The 16,359-nt window shown below is 33.8% G+C and overlaps 1 protein-coding gene across 2 annotated transcripts in view; it reads left to right on the forward strand.

Annotated features, from left to right (window-relative positions):
* The window catches only part of PPP2R5A (protein phosphatase 2 regulatory subunit B'alpha), a 59,542-nt gene that overhangs the window by 7,534 nt on the left and 35,649 nt on the right, over window positions 1-16,359 (forward strand). The gene's annotated exons all lie outside the window — the stretch shown is intronic.

Raw genomic sequence — 16,359 nt, forward strand, 5'->3', positions numbered from 1 at the left:
ATCTTTTTGAACTCTTCCCTGAAGGAATTTGTTTGGGTGTTTTGAGTAAGTAATGATGAATTTTAGAAATCCTGCGGTTTTGATCAGATTTCCTAAAGTAACCTATTAAGATTTTTTTTTTTGAAGTTTGCTGAATATGATAGGTTCACATAATTCAGAGAACCTATTTCTAGCTTGGATACTGAAGGCAAGGAATTTCTTGGGGACACACTCCTCCTACTGGAATGGTGTTGTTAATTGCATATACTGTAACCTTGCTGTATTGTTATATCAAATTGAGCCTTCCAGTGCTGAATGGGACCTCAGAAATCTCCCTTCATTGGGAATGGGTTTCACTCTTGTTCTAAATAAGTATCTAGCTTGTCATTTCATCAGAAAAGCTTTCTTTAAGGTAAGGAGAAAAAATACAGAGCTTTTAAACTCTTAGATACTCTCTCAGATTTTGCTTATAGTTGGGCTTAGAACTTTGTAGTTCAGAAGTATAAATATTAAATATAATTTCAAAAATGATACATTTTCTCTGTTTAATTGATTTTGCCTTTGAGTCACACTCATTGATAACTATTCTAGAACTATAACTGTTACCAGAAAATGATAATTTGAATTCATTGTTAATCCTATGCCTCAGAATTGATAAAGTAAAAAAGATGAGACAGTTTTTGTTATAAGCTCTGAATTTTGATTTAGCAAAGGTTTTTTTAAAACATAATTTTCAGACAAACTTTTCTAAAGATAAACATCTGTTGAAGTCATAAGTAAAATAAGATATAACTTCTACTGACATAATGTATTTTTTTTTACCTTGCACTGCCATTCTTATTTTAATTAGCCAGAGGAAAAAGATTTTGTTTGTCTGCTGTGAAACTAGATACATACTTTGCTTAAAAAATCTAATGCAGAAATATTCCCCCTTTTGATGTTCAGAATACTTAAATTTTAGGTGAACCATTGTAGAGATTAAAAGTTTATTTAACAAAGTGAATAAAATGATGAATGCTTTTTCTTTTGAAATTAAATGTCTCTAGGAGCTTATGGTCTGGTAGGGTAAATATAGACATGTAAGACAGCAGTTTCAATTAGTGGTAAATGTGATAAAAGCAAGCAGTAAAAGGCCAGGAGGGTATGTGAGGGACCCAACTTAGTTTTGGTATGTGAGGGACAAGGATCAGGGAAAGCTTCCTGGAGAAAGTGACAGGTAAACTAAGACTTAAAAGGCCAGAGGTGTTAGATGGGGTCTAAGAGGTCTACCTAAAGGACAATATGGGTTGCTCCAGAGGTGAGTGAGCATAGCATTTTTCAGTAACTGCCAGCAGTATATGTGGCTGTGATAAAGAATATTATAGTAGGGAACTGGCTAAAGAAGATACTGGAGTAACAATTAAGAGTCTTAAGTCGTAGTCTTGATACCATGTCCTGCATTTATTCCTGACGTTAGTGTGAAGAGGGTATTGGGAGAGGGGAGTGAGGAATAAGGTGATGTTAGCATAGTAATTCAGACAAGAGATGATGTTAACCTTGTCTAAATGGGGATGGAGTGATATCATAGGCAGGATGATATGGTGAGAAGGAAGAATCAATAATGATACATTTCTAATTTGAAAAACTAGGTAACGGTTGTACATGTGGGACAGGTTGAAGTGCCTGTGGGAAATAGAAGTAGAAAGTTAGATATTTGGGTATGCAGCTAAGTAAAAAGATCTGTGCTAGAAATAAGAATTTAGGAGCTTTAGAGTAAAAGTGGTGTTCGAAGAGATGCAAGTAGAAGCAACTGCCCATTGAAAATGTATAGAATAAGAAAAGGCAAAGAGTACCATCATTTAGCTGATGATGAAAGGAAAAGGAGCAACCATGAGGCAAGAGCAGCAGCTTGGGTGGAAGCAAAGAAAGAAAGTAGAGACAAGGCAGTCAGGGGAAGAGAATATTTTTTTAAATGGGGGTGGGGTGGGGCTAGTAACAGTGAGAAGAGCTGTTGACAGATTAGAAATGAAGTTTCCATGGGTTTAGTAGTCTTCAGGCAACATTGTGACTCGTAAGGCCTTTCAGAGGATTGGTAGACTTGAGACCAGACTTCTGTAAGGTGAGAAGTGAAATGGAAGTTGAGAAAGCCCAAGTCAGTAAGTATGGATATCTCTTTGAGGAAGCTTAATAATTTTTTAAAAAATGTATCACTCTAGCTGCTGGGTAGAGAATGGATTGTAGCAGAACAAGAATTTTAGAAAGAGGACCGGTTAGGAGGTCGTTTTAATAGGCTAGATGAGGCATGATATGGCTTGGGCTAAGATGGTAACAGTAAAGATGGAGAGAAAGAGATGTATTCAAAATATAGCTCAGCTAGAACTTGTTAATGAATTGTTTGGGGGAGATGGACACTTTTCCCTAAAGGTAAGAATCAAGAATGATTCCAGGTGATCTGGCTTGCTTTCCAGCTGAGTAGATAGATCTGCCGCTGCTGAGAAGGAATATATTAGGGAAGGAACCAGATAAAGAGGGAAAATCCAGAGTAATAGTTTAGAGATTTTAAGATGTCTTTTGAAAACTTCAGTATAAATATCAAAGACTTGTGTATGTGAATCACAGAGTGCCCACTGGCAATTTCTATAACTTCTAAATATTAATTAAAAGATTTTCAGGGTTTTTTTAAATTAGAAAATGTTCATAGTTATGGGTGCCAGCCACTTGGTCTTCTGGCCAAAATGGGAGTATCTGTTCCCCATTTAGTGGAGTGTCTGTGTATACCACATGGCAAAATGTCCTAGACAAATGTGTAAGGTAGATCACAAAATATGTTGGGACAGGTGCATGAGTAGGTTAGTTACTTAATTGGCTATTTTCTGTCTTTAGGCTGTAAGTTAAGTGTTTTGAGACCTGAGATCCTTATCTTCCTTCCCAACAGTTAGGTGGTCAGTGCTTGGTTTTAGTATTTATTGAATGAAATAATGAAGCAAATGCTATTATATCGATTTAAAGAAAGGTACCATTTTGTGTCATGCAGTAATTCACAATTTTATAATGATTTGTGATTAATAGTTTACGTACAGCCCCCAATTTAGCATTTTGTTGGTGAAGAAACCAAAACAGGTAGGTTATATTCTTGTGCCAAGTCAGTTATAGCTTGATCTTCTCAATTGATTCTTCCTCTTTATTACACTGAAGATATGTATTGCCTGCACTAAAGCAAAATTAGCATCTTATTTTCTGACAGTGCAAAGGAGAAATACTTGTTGTTGAGAGCCTTTTAAGAGAAATACTGATTTTTTTTTTTTTAAGGTCCTGGGCAAGTAGGCCAGTACTGAACATAGGTTTTTCTAAGACCTTTTAAAGCAGAGGATCTTTTTTTCTTAAATTCTTCTGATATAAAAATGCTTCATTGATCTTCTTTGGGGATCTCCCTTTTAGCACTGTTCTTCCCTTTTTTAAGTAATGTAAAGCTTTTCTGAAGAAGAGATTGGAGAATATTTGTTTTATGAATGAGTACTGAGAAACAAAATGAAGTGAACTTTTAATCACTCAGCACATTTGTGTCAGAGCTAGATTTATAATTTAGAGTCTCTACTCATTTAAAGTTATAATTGTAATCAGCAGCTTTGACGAATTATGGAATTACTATGGAATATCAAAAACTGATTAGACTCTGCTTATTTTTGCTTCTCTGTTCCTTCTACACTAGCTATGTACACACAGTTTTTGAAAAGAAATTTTTTTAACTATGACCACATTAACAGAGCACTGTCTTTCTGATAATTATTTCCCAATTTGAGGGAGGAAAATAAATTGGAGCCAGATAACTGAGACTTGGATATAAAAGTCAGTTGGGCTAATCCATCTATCACTTTACTGATTTTATTCTCCTGCTAAAACCCCAGAAAAACTTAAATTAGACAATATGTCATCTCTTTGAGTAGTTTTCTATGTACATTTGTGCTTCCAGTGAATGAACCAGACTAAATTTGAATCCAAAATGAAAATAAAGTAGCAGATATAACAATGAAATGCTTTTAAGTTGCATTTAATTTTCACAGTCATATATTCTTCATAGGAAATTTCTATCATTCATGTAGAAAAGATAAAAATAACCTGGATTTTACCTAGCTACCAAATACCCAAGCACAGATTTTGGTACTTTATACTTTGATTATTCCATTTTTAATAGGGACCACCTGAATGACCTTACCCATAACATATTTTGATATTTTGAGAACTGCTTTTTTCTAAGTCTAGAAAGTAGCTTCTCCTGTGGAATAGGAATGACTATTTTAGAATACAATACTTGCTGTGAGTCATGAGTGAGTCTCAGTTTTCATGGTTTTCTAAAATAAACTCATTTAAAGACTATGAAATGAGAAACGTCATATTCTTAAGTATCCTATTTCTTGTATAATGGCTTTATTATTTTTGTAAAAACTTATAGACTCAGTGTTAAAAACAAGTCAAAAGAGAATCTTACGAAAATAGAAAATAAAAATCCCCAGCTGAAGGAAACTTCTAAAATTTTGAGCATCTTCCTATGTTTTCCTGTTAGTGAGATCATATGATGTATGCCATTCTGTAACCTATTGCTTTTACTTTAATAGAATATTATAAATAACATTTTTCTGAAAGAAAAAATTAAAATCTAGTTAGAATTGTTTTGGAATAAACTTTATTTTTGGGAATTCAGAATCAAATGATTTTAAATCTTGATTATAAAAATTCCTTATGTTAAAAGAAGAGGCAATAATTTCTAAGAGTATTAGTATTTAATTTTACAGAAGTTATACATGGGTGTCTTAGAAAATCTGATTAAAGGAATTGATCACCTTTTCAGAAAACATCATATACAATATTTTGTATATAATTTCAGAGTTCTTGGATTTGCACCACCAACACTACCCTGAAGCCCATCTGAGGTCAGGTAGAGGAGGGAAGTGGGTAGGGTGTTTATGGACTTTAGGCCCTGCTCTAGAGACTTGAACAACCTTGTTACAGTAGGTAATCCTTTTCCTTAACACAGTAGTAGGTATTTCTTAGGAGGTGCCGGTAGGAGTAGCTGCAGGATGGAACCTCATCACAGCCATCAAAACCATCTCATCTATAAAGATCTGTTTAATATTTCTTGTTCCCTCAAAGTCCCAAATGGTAAACAAAGGTGCTTCTAAAAACCTGTTTTATTTGATGAATAGCAGATTCTATATTAAAATTGAATTAAGCAGACATGACATAAATATTCCATTTATTCTCCTAGTTGACTGTTTTTTAGTGTTCTGCTTCTTAAGGTTCTTCATTTCAGGGAGACTATATAAGCTATCCCACTAGCTCATCTTCATTCCTTTTCTAATTTATCGGAAGTGATTTTTGAATGGGAAAGATAACACAGTCAATTTTTTAAAATAAAAATTGAACAGTATATTTTAACCCTTCTATAATGCAGTCATTGTGGATATACTCACGTTCAAATTGTAACTGAGTAAAGCATGTAACTATGCTTTTTAAAGTTTTAGATAGTATTCTAGGGGTTTTCTTAAAATGATATGCATTTGTATATTAAAATACTTTATCATAAACTAGTAGGTGCATGTATTCAAATTTCTGAAATGTTGCATCTACAATTTTTTCTACCATTTCTAATTTTAATGAAATCATAGAGCCTTAACTAAGTCATATTTAGTTACAGTGCTGTGAATCATTTGTTAATAAATGTTTCTATTGTTACTTTATAATAGCTTGATCCTCTAAAGTTTCAAATAAAAGCTGATTTTAGACTCTTAGTTATTAATGTTCTAGGGGTATTGCCAAAAAAAGCTACATGTCCTATATTCTGTGCCAGTTTCTTAAATTAGAATCTTGGATTGCATCCTCAGCGTGTCACTGTAGTGGTATTGCTGGGTTGCTATGATACGGTGCTTGTTCTATAATTTGTAGCATGAATCCTATATGAGATCCTACTTTAGATTTCAAATATGCCAGCAGCAGTAATTGAGAATGTTACCTTTTTCCTTTAAGGAAAATTATACCTATAAAACTATTATTTCTGTTATAAATTATAATACCTAGTACTTCAGACTATTTATTCTTAGGTGTTAAGTAGAGGATTAACAATGAGCAACTTGAAATAATTTGGTTATCCTTAAGAAGTTTAGTTTATCACATTGACTTTTATGGAAATGGGCAAGAATAGGAAGACTTTATGGTAATGAATATTTTAAAATTTCAGTGTTCTTGGTATTTGAAGTCTTGAGAGAAATGAATATAAACTAGATTTTCTGATAAGATTCATTTGAGACAGTACCAGCAAAACTACATTATGAGGGAAAAATGCGTTACTGTACTGAATTTAATCTTTTTTTATTCAATTAACTATTCTTAAAACCAACCCTACATTAGCCATATTAACAAACTATTGTTATTACCTTTTATTTTATGTTGTGATTTTTGAATTTTCATTTACATATTCCATGAAAATTTCTATCAATCTAATTTAGTATTGTAAATTAGTATAAGCAACATGAAGACAAATTAAGAGTATTCTAAGCGTGTGTTGTTTAGATGAAGTTTATGTGATTATTATGTGGCACTTGATCATTAAACTGCATTTGATCTTTAAACTTCTGCTGTCTTTCAGTAATGTCTTGGGTATTTGATATGAAAGTATTTTAAAGACCAGGACTATACTAAAATTTTTAAACACCTTTATTGAGATGTAATGTACCATACAATTCACCATTTAAAGTATACAGTGGTGGCTTTTAGTGTGTTCACAGATATGTGCAACCATCACTGCAGTAAATTTTAGAACATTTTCACTATCTCAAAAAGAAATACTGTACTCTATTAACCCCCACTAGCCCCTTATCCCTCCCACACCCTACCCTAAGCAATAACTAATCTGCTTTCTGTTTCTATAGATTTCCCTATTCTAGACATTTTACATGAATGGAAGCATATAATATATGCTTTTTTGTGACTGGCTTCTTTCCACTTAGCATAGTATTTTCAAAGTTTGCCTGTGTTGTAGCACAGACCAGTACTGCACTCCTTTTATGACCAAATTATATTTCATAGTATATCTTTAGCACCACATTTCATTTGTCCGTTTATCAATTGATGAACATTTGGAGTTCTTTCCACCTTTTGGTTATTATGAATAATGCTGTTACAAACATTTGTGTACAAGTTTTTGGGTGGACATATGTTTTCATTTCTCTAGGGTATATACCTAGGAGTGGAATTGCTGGGTCAAATGGTAATTTTGTGTTTTATCACTTCAGGAACTGCTACATTGTTTTCTAAGTAGCCCCACCATCTTCCATTTCTACCAGCAGTGTGTGAGGGTTCTAATCTTTCACATTTTCACCAACAATTTGTATTCTGACCTTTCGATTATAGTCATCATGATGTCAAGCATCTTTTAATGTGCTTATTGGCCATTTGGTATATCCTTCTTGGAAAAATGGCTCTTTAGATCCTTTGCCCGTTTTGAAATTGAGTTGTCTTTTTATCACTGAGTTGTAAGATTTTTTATATATTCTTGATATATGAAGTTGCTTTGTTTATTCACTTTCTTACTCGTGTCTTTAGAAGCACAAATGTTTTTAATTTGATAAAAAAAAAGTCCAAGTTAACTTTTTTTAAATTATTGCTTATGCTTTTGGTGTCATATTTAGGCATCATTTCTAAATCCAAGGTTATAAAGAGTTACACTTTTGTTTTCTTCTAAGAATTTTATGGTTTTAGTTCTCACATTTAGGTCTTTGACCCATTTTGAGTTCATTTCTGTGTGGGGTGTGATGTATATGTTCAAATTCATTCTTTTGCATTTGTCTGTTCAGTTGTCCTAGCACTATTTGTTGAAAAGATTATAATTTCCCCATTGAATGGTCTCAGTTCCCTTGTTGAAAATCAGTTGACACATGGTTTTACTTCTGGACTCTTAATTCTATTCCATTGACCTGTATATGTCTGGTTTTTTTTTTTTTTTTTTTTTTTCAATCAGTACCACACTGTCTTGACTACTACTTCTTGGTAGTATGTTTTGAAATGGGAAAGTATGAGTTTTCCGACTTTGTTCTTTTTATGTTTTGTATCTTGCCCTCACAACCTGCTTCTTAATCTCTTGACGGGAAGAAATTATTTCTAATTTTTGGAACTAACTTCAAAGGATTGGTTTTCAAAATTGTTTTGGATATCCGAGGTCACTTACAATTGCAGGGGTGAGATTATTGATTTGAGATCTTTAGTCTCTTATATAGGCGTTTATAGGTGTAGATTACCCTCTAAATACTGCTTAGCTACATCACATATGTTTTATGTCTTCATTTTCATTTGTCTCAAAGTATCTTCTAATTTTCCTTTTGATTTCTTATTTGATCTGTTATTTAGGAGTGTGTTGATTACTTCCACATATTTCTGAGTTTCCAAATATTTTTGTTTTTTATCCCATTATAATCTTACTCTATTGTGATCAGAGAATATACTTTGTATTATTTCTATTTTTTAAATGTTTTGAGGTTTGTTTTGTGACCTGACATATGATTGGTCCTGGAGAATTTCATGTGCACTTGAGAATGTATATTCTGCTGTTTTTGGGTAGAGTGTTCTACAGTAAATATAAATTCTGCAGTGTTTTAGAAGTCTGTTAGGTCTAGTTGGTTTATAGTGTTGATCAAGTTTTCTATCTTCTTGATTTTCTGCCTCATTGTTCTGTCCATTATGAAAAGTGAGATGTTGAAGTCTCCAACTATTATTGTCCTGTTGCCTATTTCTGTCCTCATTTTTTGTCAGTTTTTGCTTCATGTATTTTAGCAAAGTGTTATTAGTTGCAACTAGCTTTACAATTGTTTCATCTTCCTGATAAATTGACCATTTTATCATTATAAAATGACCTCTAGTAAACTTTATCTCTAGTAAACTTTTTTGTTTGCTTTAAAGTCTGTTTACCTGATGTTAGGATAATCACTCCAGCTTTTGTGTGATTTGTGTGCGTGATATGTCACTTTACATCCTTTTACTTTCAGTCTATTTGTATCTTTGAAGCTAAAGTATATCTTTTGGAGACAGCATATAGTTAGGTCATTTTTCTAAAAATTCGAGTCTGACAATATCTGCCTTTTGATTGGATTGCTTAATCCATTCATAATTAATATTATTGATATAGTTGAATTTATGTCTGCTGTTTTACTTTTTATTTCACATATGCCTCATGTCTTTTTTGTTCTGTGTTCTCTCTTTACTGCTTTCTTTAGTATTAAGTTAATATTTCCCAATGCAGCTTTTAAGTTTGTTTATTTATGTATTTTTTTTTTTTACTATATCCTTTTTAGCTTATTTTTAGTGATTTCTCTTGGGCTGACCATATACATGTTAACTTACTGGAATCAACTTCAGATTTATATTAGTTTAGTTTCAGTGAAATAATAGAACTATTATTCTTATATTCCTCTATTTCCTTTTCTTCCTTTTTCTGATATTATTGTTATGCAGTTAAATTTATTAATGTTACAAACCCAACCATACATTGTTATAAGTATTGTTTTACCATCAGTAGTTATTTCTTTAGCTCAGTAGAGCTTTGTTCCTACCTATCTCCTTTGTGCTGTTATTGGCAAATATATTACATTTCTATATGTTAATGACTCAACAATACATTATATACATATTATTTTGTAGAATTTAAAAAATTAGTTGAGAGAAAGAAATAAGTATGAATTTATACTGTCTTTTTTGGGGGGACATAGAAATATTTATTATATAAAATGATGTTCACTTTGAGAGTTTTTTTTTTTTTTTTTAAGGTGGGGGGTGGTAATTTGATTTTTTTTTTTAATGGTGGTACTGGGGATTGAACCCAGGACCTCATGCATGCTAAGCAAATGCTCTACCACTGAGCTATACCCTCCCCCTATACTGTCTTTTGTAATTACAATATTACCTTTACTATTGCTCTTTGCTTTTAGGATTTGTTTTTTTTTGTTTTGTTTTGTTTGTAAATGTGAGGATTTAAATTACTCTTTGTGGTCATTTGCTTTCAGCCTGAAGGAATTCCTTTAATGTTTCTTGTAAGGAAGGCTAGCTAGCAATAAATTCTTTTAATTTTTGTTTATCTGAGAATGGCTTTATTTTGTCTTCATTTTTAAAAGAGCTTTACAAGACTTTGAGTTGACAGTTTTTTTTTTTCCTTTGAGCAGTTTAAATATGTTATTCTGCTGTTTTCTGGCCTCTGTTGTTTCTGCTGAGAAGTCAGCTGTTAATCTTATCCCTTTTAAGAGTCTAGTTTTTCTCTTGCTGCTTTCAAGATTTTATCCTTGTCTTTGACTTTCAGCAGTTTTACTGTCATAAGTCTGATTGTGGATCTCCTTGAATTTTTTCTTCTTGCAGCTTGTTAAGCTTCCTAGATGTGTAGGTTAGTGTTACTCAATAAATTTGGAAAGTTTTCAGTCATTATTTCTTCAAAATGTTTTTGTTTTGCTACTTTCTTTCCTCTCCTATGATACTACCATTATGTGTGTTTGGTAAACTTGATGATGTCCCATGAAGCTCTGTACATTTTTCTTCATCTTTTTTTTTTATTCTTCTGCTCTTCACATTTCCTAATTCCTATCATTCTATCTTCAAAATTCTGTGAATCTTTCTTCTGCCAGTCACATCTACTGTTGAGTCCCTCTGGTGAGTTTCCATTTTGTTATTATACTTTTCAATACAGAATTCCCATTTGCTTCTCTCTTTTTGTAAATTCTCTTTACTGATATCCTCTATCTGATTTGACATTGTCACATCATCTCTACTTCTTCGATCATAACCATGGTTTCCTTTATTTCTCTGAACATATTTATAATGGCTACTTTGAAGTCATTTTCTGTTAAATCCAACATCTGGTTACTTTCACAGGTAGTTTCTGTTGCCTCTTTTTTTTTTTTTTTTTTTTTTTGGTCAGTTTAAAGGTCATACTTTCCTGTTTCTTTGCATATCTTGTAATTTTTTTGTTGTAAACTGGACATTTTAGGTAATATATTCTAGTGACTCTGGGTACTGCTCCCACCCTTTGGGGCTTGTTGTTATTTGTTTGTTTAACTGTTAAGTGACTGAGTGAAGTTTTCCCTCACCACAGTGTTAAGCCTCCTCTGTTCTTCAGCCAGGTGTAGCTTTGGGTATGCCAATAGTCACTCTAAGATGACAGTAGTTTTGACAGAGTTCTCTTTGTCTTTATTTGACCACACCCCCAACTTTAAATTCCAGTGACTTTCAGCTGATTGCTTAATTGTTTTCAACAGTACTCTGGGGCATAATTGTTCTACAGAGCGGTCCAATCAAATTTAGGTCCTTGGAAGAAATAGTTCCAGAAATTAGTGTTTGATATTAGTTCTGACACCAAGAGGGCTTCTCCAAGCTGTTTCTTTCCCTAGTGTTGTCCTGTAAACTAGCCAGCCTAGAGTTTAGCCTTATATCCTCATTGAATCTATAAATCTCTCCATTGCCTTTTGCCACAACCCCCACTATTTGAGGGGTTAAGCTTGAATTTAAGCTTGAACTTTTCTGTGCTCCACTGCAAATGAAATCAGTTCTTTTAGGAAGGGTCATAGCAAGTGTTTTATGGCTTGCTTCTCCCCGCAGGCAAGATCTCTGAGCCAGGGCTCTGGAGCTGGGGGTAGGGAAAATGACATGCTTCTCTCTGAGGGACAGCCTGCTTTAGGAACTGAACATGAGGTGGAAAGGGGGCAGTAGCCTGAGAACTTTTTGGCTTGCCTCTTCAAATGTGGAAGCAGGACTAAGGTAATCAGGACATCAGTGTTCTCAGTGGTTCTGCACCAAAAGTAGAGCCTCTGTCGCACGAATAGAGATTGGGCAGAAGAAGGGAGCCCCTTTTCTCAACTGCACTGGCCTGGAACTTAGCCTCAAAAACAGGTAGCTGTGGGCAGAATGAGAAATGCCAGCATTCTGCTCCTCATCTGAAGGAAACAGTCTGCCTGGGAGCTGGAAGTAGAGGGGTCCCTGTGTCCTTAGCTGCACCTCTCTGGAGTGGAGGTTCTGCCTAGTTGAGCTGAGAGGAGGAAGGAAGGAAGCTATCTTGGTTCAGATACCAAGACTCTGGCTTTTCTTACCAAATTTTCATAGATATTCTTAGATGTTTCCTTATTGGCTTTTTTACCTTAGCATCATTTCCAGAGGTTTTAAAAGGTTGTTTTAAAAATGATTTTTGTCATTTTTGATTTTGTCATCCAGCTTCACTGGAGAGCAGGTCTGTGGAACTCCTAACCTTCTCTTGCTAAAAGTTGATCTCCCTGTTGACTAAAATTTTAGCTTTTTATAGTAATAATTAGTACCTTACTATTACTTAGGAATTCATAGCTTTCAGGTATATACTAATGCCAGTAAGCTTAGAGGAATTGGGAAAATCCCTTGAAATAAATAGCTTTCTCAAACTGACACAAGAAGAAACAAAAGTCTGAATAAGTCTTACATCTATTTAATTAAATCCTAATTAAAAACCCTGTGGAGGACATTACAAGAAAAGATAAGTATAGACCAATATCCCTTACGAACATAGACGCAAAAATCTTCAAAGATTAGCAAATTGAATTTAGCAACATATAAATAGGATGATACAGCATGATCATGTGGGATTTATGCCAGATATCCAAGGCTGGTTTTACATTCAAAAATAATTTGCTGAGTAAATAGAATAAAAGACAAAAGTCATATCATCACTTCATTATAAGTAGAAAAGTAGACAATCCCTTTTCTATATAGTTTCCTTTTCTTTAGTACTTTTCCATGCAGATTCCAGCCACGTTGTCAACCCTGAGCTGCACTGTTTAGCTCAGTAAAGGTGCTTGCTATTTTGAAGCTACATTGCTTCTCCCTATGCTGCAATCTGTAAAGAGCTAATAGAGAGCTGGCACAATTGAGGGGTTCACCCTTTTCCCCTTCTCTCAGGGATCACAGTCCCATATTGCCTGTTTTCTAACATCTGAAAATTATTTCATGTATTTCGTCCAGTTTTTAGTAGTTTACTATAGGACGATTAGTCTGCCAGAAGCAGAAGTCTTGCCCATACTTTTTGTCATCCTTATGCAATGGTTATGAAATGATATATGGCATTTCATACATAAATTCATATATAGAGAGAGTTTATACATATTTACATTTTTCTGCCTACCAGTGTGATTAAATGATCTTTCATATGCTTATTGGTCATTTATGTTTCATGTGCTCTTCTATAGATTTATTTGCCTTTTTCTTATTGATTTATAGGTTTTTTTGTGTGTGTGCATTTTGGATACTATCCAGAGTTGGCTTATAAAATTCTAAATGTTTTACAACTTTCCTATTGACATTTAATTTTTTAGTTTTCTTGCAATTTTTATAAACAATGTATGGGAGGGATCTGATTTTTTAATATGATGGTCCTAGAATAATTTACTGAATTTCAAAAATTTCCCGCTGACTTTTTTTTTAAAAACACCAACTATACTATATATTAACCTTCTATATATGTACACTGGCATGTTTCTAAGTGCTTTATTCTCCTCCAACAGTGTTTATGTCTATTCCTGTACACCACCATGTACTTTTATTTACTGTATGTGTTAAGATGACTGATCCCTTCTTCTTTTTAAAAAGATGATTTTTAATTATCTTGGCTGTTCCTGGCTCTTTATTTTTCCAGATGAATTTTAAGAGCAACTCCCAAGTTACAACAAAACACCCTATTGCAATCCAAATTATATTCTCTGCGTAGAATGGTTAGTTGAGTCTTCCCACCCATGAATATGATGTATCTTTGTTAATTATGTCTTTGATATATTTCATAAAAGTTTTATAATTTTTTTCCTAAAAGTTATGTTTGTCCTTTGTTAGGCCTCTCAAATTACTTGCCCCTAGAACTCAGTCACCATATTATGAGTAGGTCCAGGCCGCATGGAAAGGTCACATGTAGGGGTTCTGGCACTAGCCCCAGCTAATCCTTCGGATATATGAGTGACTTAGTCTTCCACAGGATTCCAGTCTCTAGCTTTTTAGTTTTCTGGCTGAGGCCTTAGACATCATGGAACAGAGATAAGTTGCCTCTGCTATGTCCTGTCTGAATTTCTGACCCAAAGAAATTGATGGATAATAATTATTGTTGTCTTAAGCCACTAAATTGGGGGATAATTTGTTACTAAGCAATAGAAAATTAATATCCCAAACATCATTCTGATTCTGATTTGGTTTATCCTGTAGGTCTGTGTAAGGTCTAATTATATTCTAATTAAAACATTCTAACATAGTACATGGAATAATTTCTCATCCTAAATTAATAAATTGCATTTATGACTGTGTCATGAGCTTGGTTAGTTTATATTTGTATTGTATATGATAAGAAGAAACCATGTATCTGTGTGTATATAGTTAGATACACTTGTACAATGTTAAAAAAAAAACTAAACTTGTCTTAAAGACCTCTTGATTTAGTGGTACAGTCTTTCTATATAGGTTTCATAAACTGACACCAAAGAGTACAATGTAAAACTTCCTTACAGCATTTTCCTAAAGATTCTAACTTACTTAAAATTCTTACAAAGTTTGTTAATATCAAATGAGTTAGTGTCATCAGCAAGGCTATACGCTCATCCACATAGGTAGTATTTTTCTCAAACAGTTTATTCTATGAACCTTGAGGTTTCTTGTAACTCCAGATCTTTCTGGGAAGAATGCACTTTGGAAGTCATGTAGCCTCATCTTTATGACCCAGACTTGGAAGTTATAGCATCCCTTCCACAATACTCATTCTGTTTCCTAGAAGCAAGTCACTTAGTCCAGCCCACATTCACAGGAAGAGAAGCAGCCTCCACCTTTTGAGGAGAGGCAGTGTCAAATAATTTTTGGACAAATTTTAGAACTGCTTACACTTGATAAGCATGGATTTAGAACAAGAGTTTTGTAAATATTTAATGGGATTAAGCTAAAATATCCTGATACTCTGTCTCACAACAGGAGATATAGTCATATTTAATGGACCTGGTAGACTTGAAATTCTTTGGCTAAAGTTTTTTACTCATTGGTTAGTGTTTGGATGGGCACTGTTTTTATTGCCTTTGAAGAGAATGAAGAATAATGATGGGAGCGTGCATTCCAACCAGTGCACGTGCAAACAGGCTATTTGGGGAACTTTAGTTACCAGTGTAAATGGAATATGGGATATAAACGGGGGAGTAATGGGAAATGAGTTGGAAAGGTAGTGCCCCTCAGTTTCTCCTCCTCTCGTTTATAACTTTAGTTATCTTTTCGTTTTTAAGGCTGGTAACATTTTCTATAGCAATAACTAAGTTTTCTGTAAATTGTAATTTAATTCTAAAAGTTGAAAGTCAGTGAACAGGGTTTATATTGTGTAACTGTATAGGCTTCGGAGCCACATAATATAATTACATTTCCATTCTTACATAGTTTTTTTTGTTTTGGTTTGTTTTTTTTAGTATTTTCTGGAGTTTCTAATTGTGTCTTTTTTCCTTGTACCTTTAACATACTCTTAATTTTTTTCCTCCAGATCTCCATGTAATAAGATATCCTATTGATCCTTCTCTAGAGACCAGACTTCTGGGGCCATCTCTCCTCCTGCTCTAAACTGATCCAGTTGTTCTCTAGGCCTTTATTGCTTTCCCAGGTTGATTCTCCAATTCCTGGATTACATTCCTTTCTCTTTCTCCCTATTGCTGCATCGTATTCTCAGGAAATTTTCTGAGAAAGGTTATGAGGGTGCTAAGTTTTCTGAGTGTTTGCATGTCTGATAATACCCTTATACTTTATTGATACTTGGCTAGTTGTAGAGTTCCCGCCTAGCATAAGAATTCTAATGGCAGAGCCCTGTTGTATTTTGGCATCACTCTTGCTGCTAAGAAATCTGTTGGCTATCTGCCTCTGGTTCTTTTGTGAGTGAATTTTTTAGTCTGAAAGCTTTTAGTCTTTTTTCCTGGGCATCTGAAATTTCAGTGTTAGCTAAATTATCTTATTTGTTTGGGAACTTTTCCCCCCTGTTTATTTAGTTTTCTTTCATGTTATAGACTTTCCTATAGTATCTGGGGATCCTTAATAGTCTATTAATATGTATAAGTAAGCAAAAAATGACTTTAGAAGTTGGATGGGGTTTGTTGACTATCTGGTTTTGCTTAGAGTAATTGGGCAGGCAACTAGTTAAAAGCTAGAATGTACGAATCTTTATCTGGGACTATTCAGTTTCTTTAGGAAAAGACGTGTCTTTTTTTTCTTCTTTTTTGGCATGGAGCATAAATGCTTCACTATCTTTTGGAGAGCTGTGGCAAACTTCAGCACATACAGATTTATATAATCCCCCCTATTTTCAGCTCTTAATCCCATCCTCTATTTCAGCTGGCATTTCTAATATGGAGTTCT

The sequence above is a fragment of the Camelus dromedarius genome, chromosome 21, assembly GCF_036321535.1.
Source record: "Camelus dromedarius isolate mCamDro1 chromosome 21, mCamDro1.pat, whole genome shotgun sequence".
Classification (NCBI taxonomy): Eukaryota; Metazoa; Chordata; class Mammalia; order Artiodactyla; family Camelidae; genus Camelus; species Camelus dromedarius.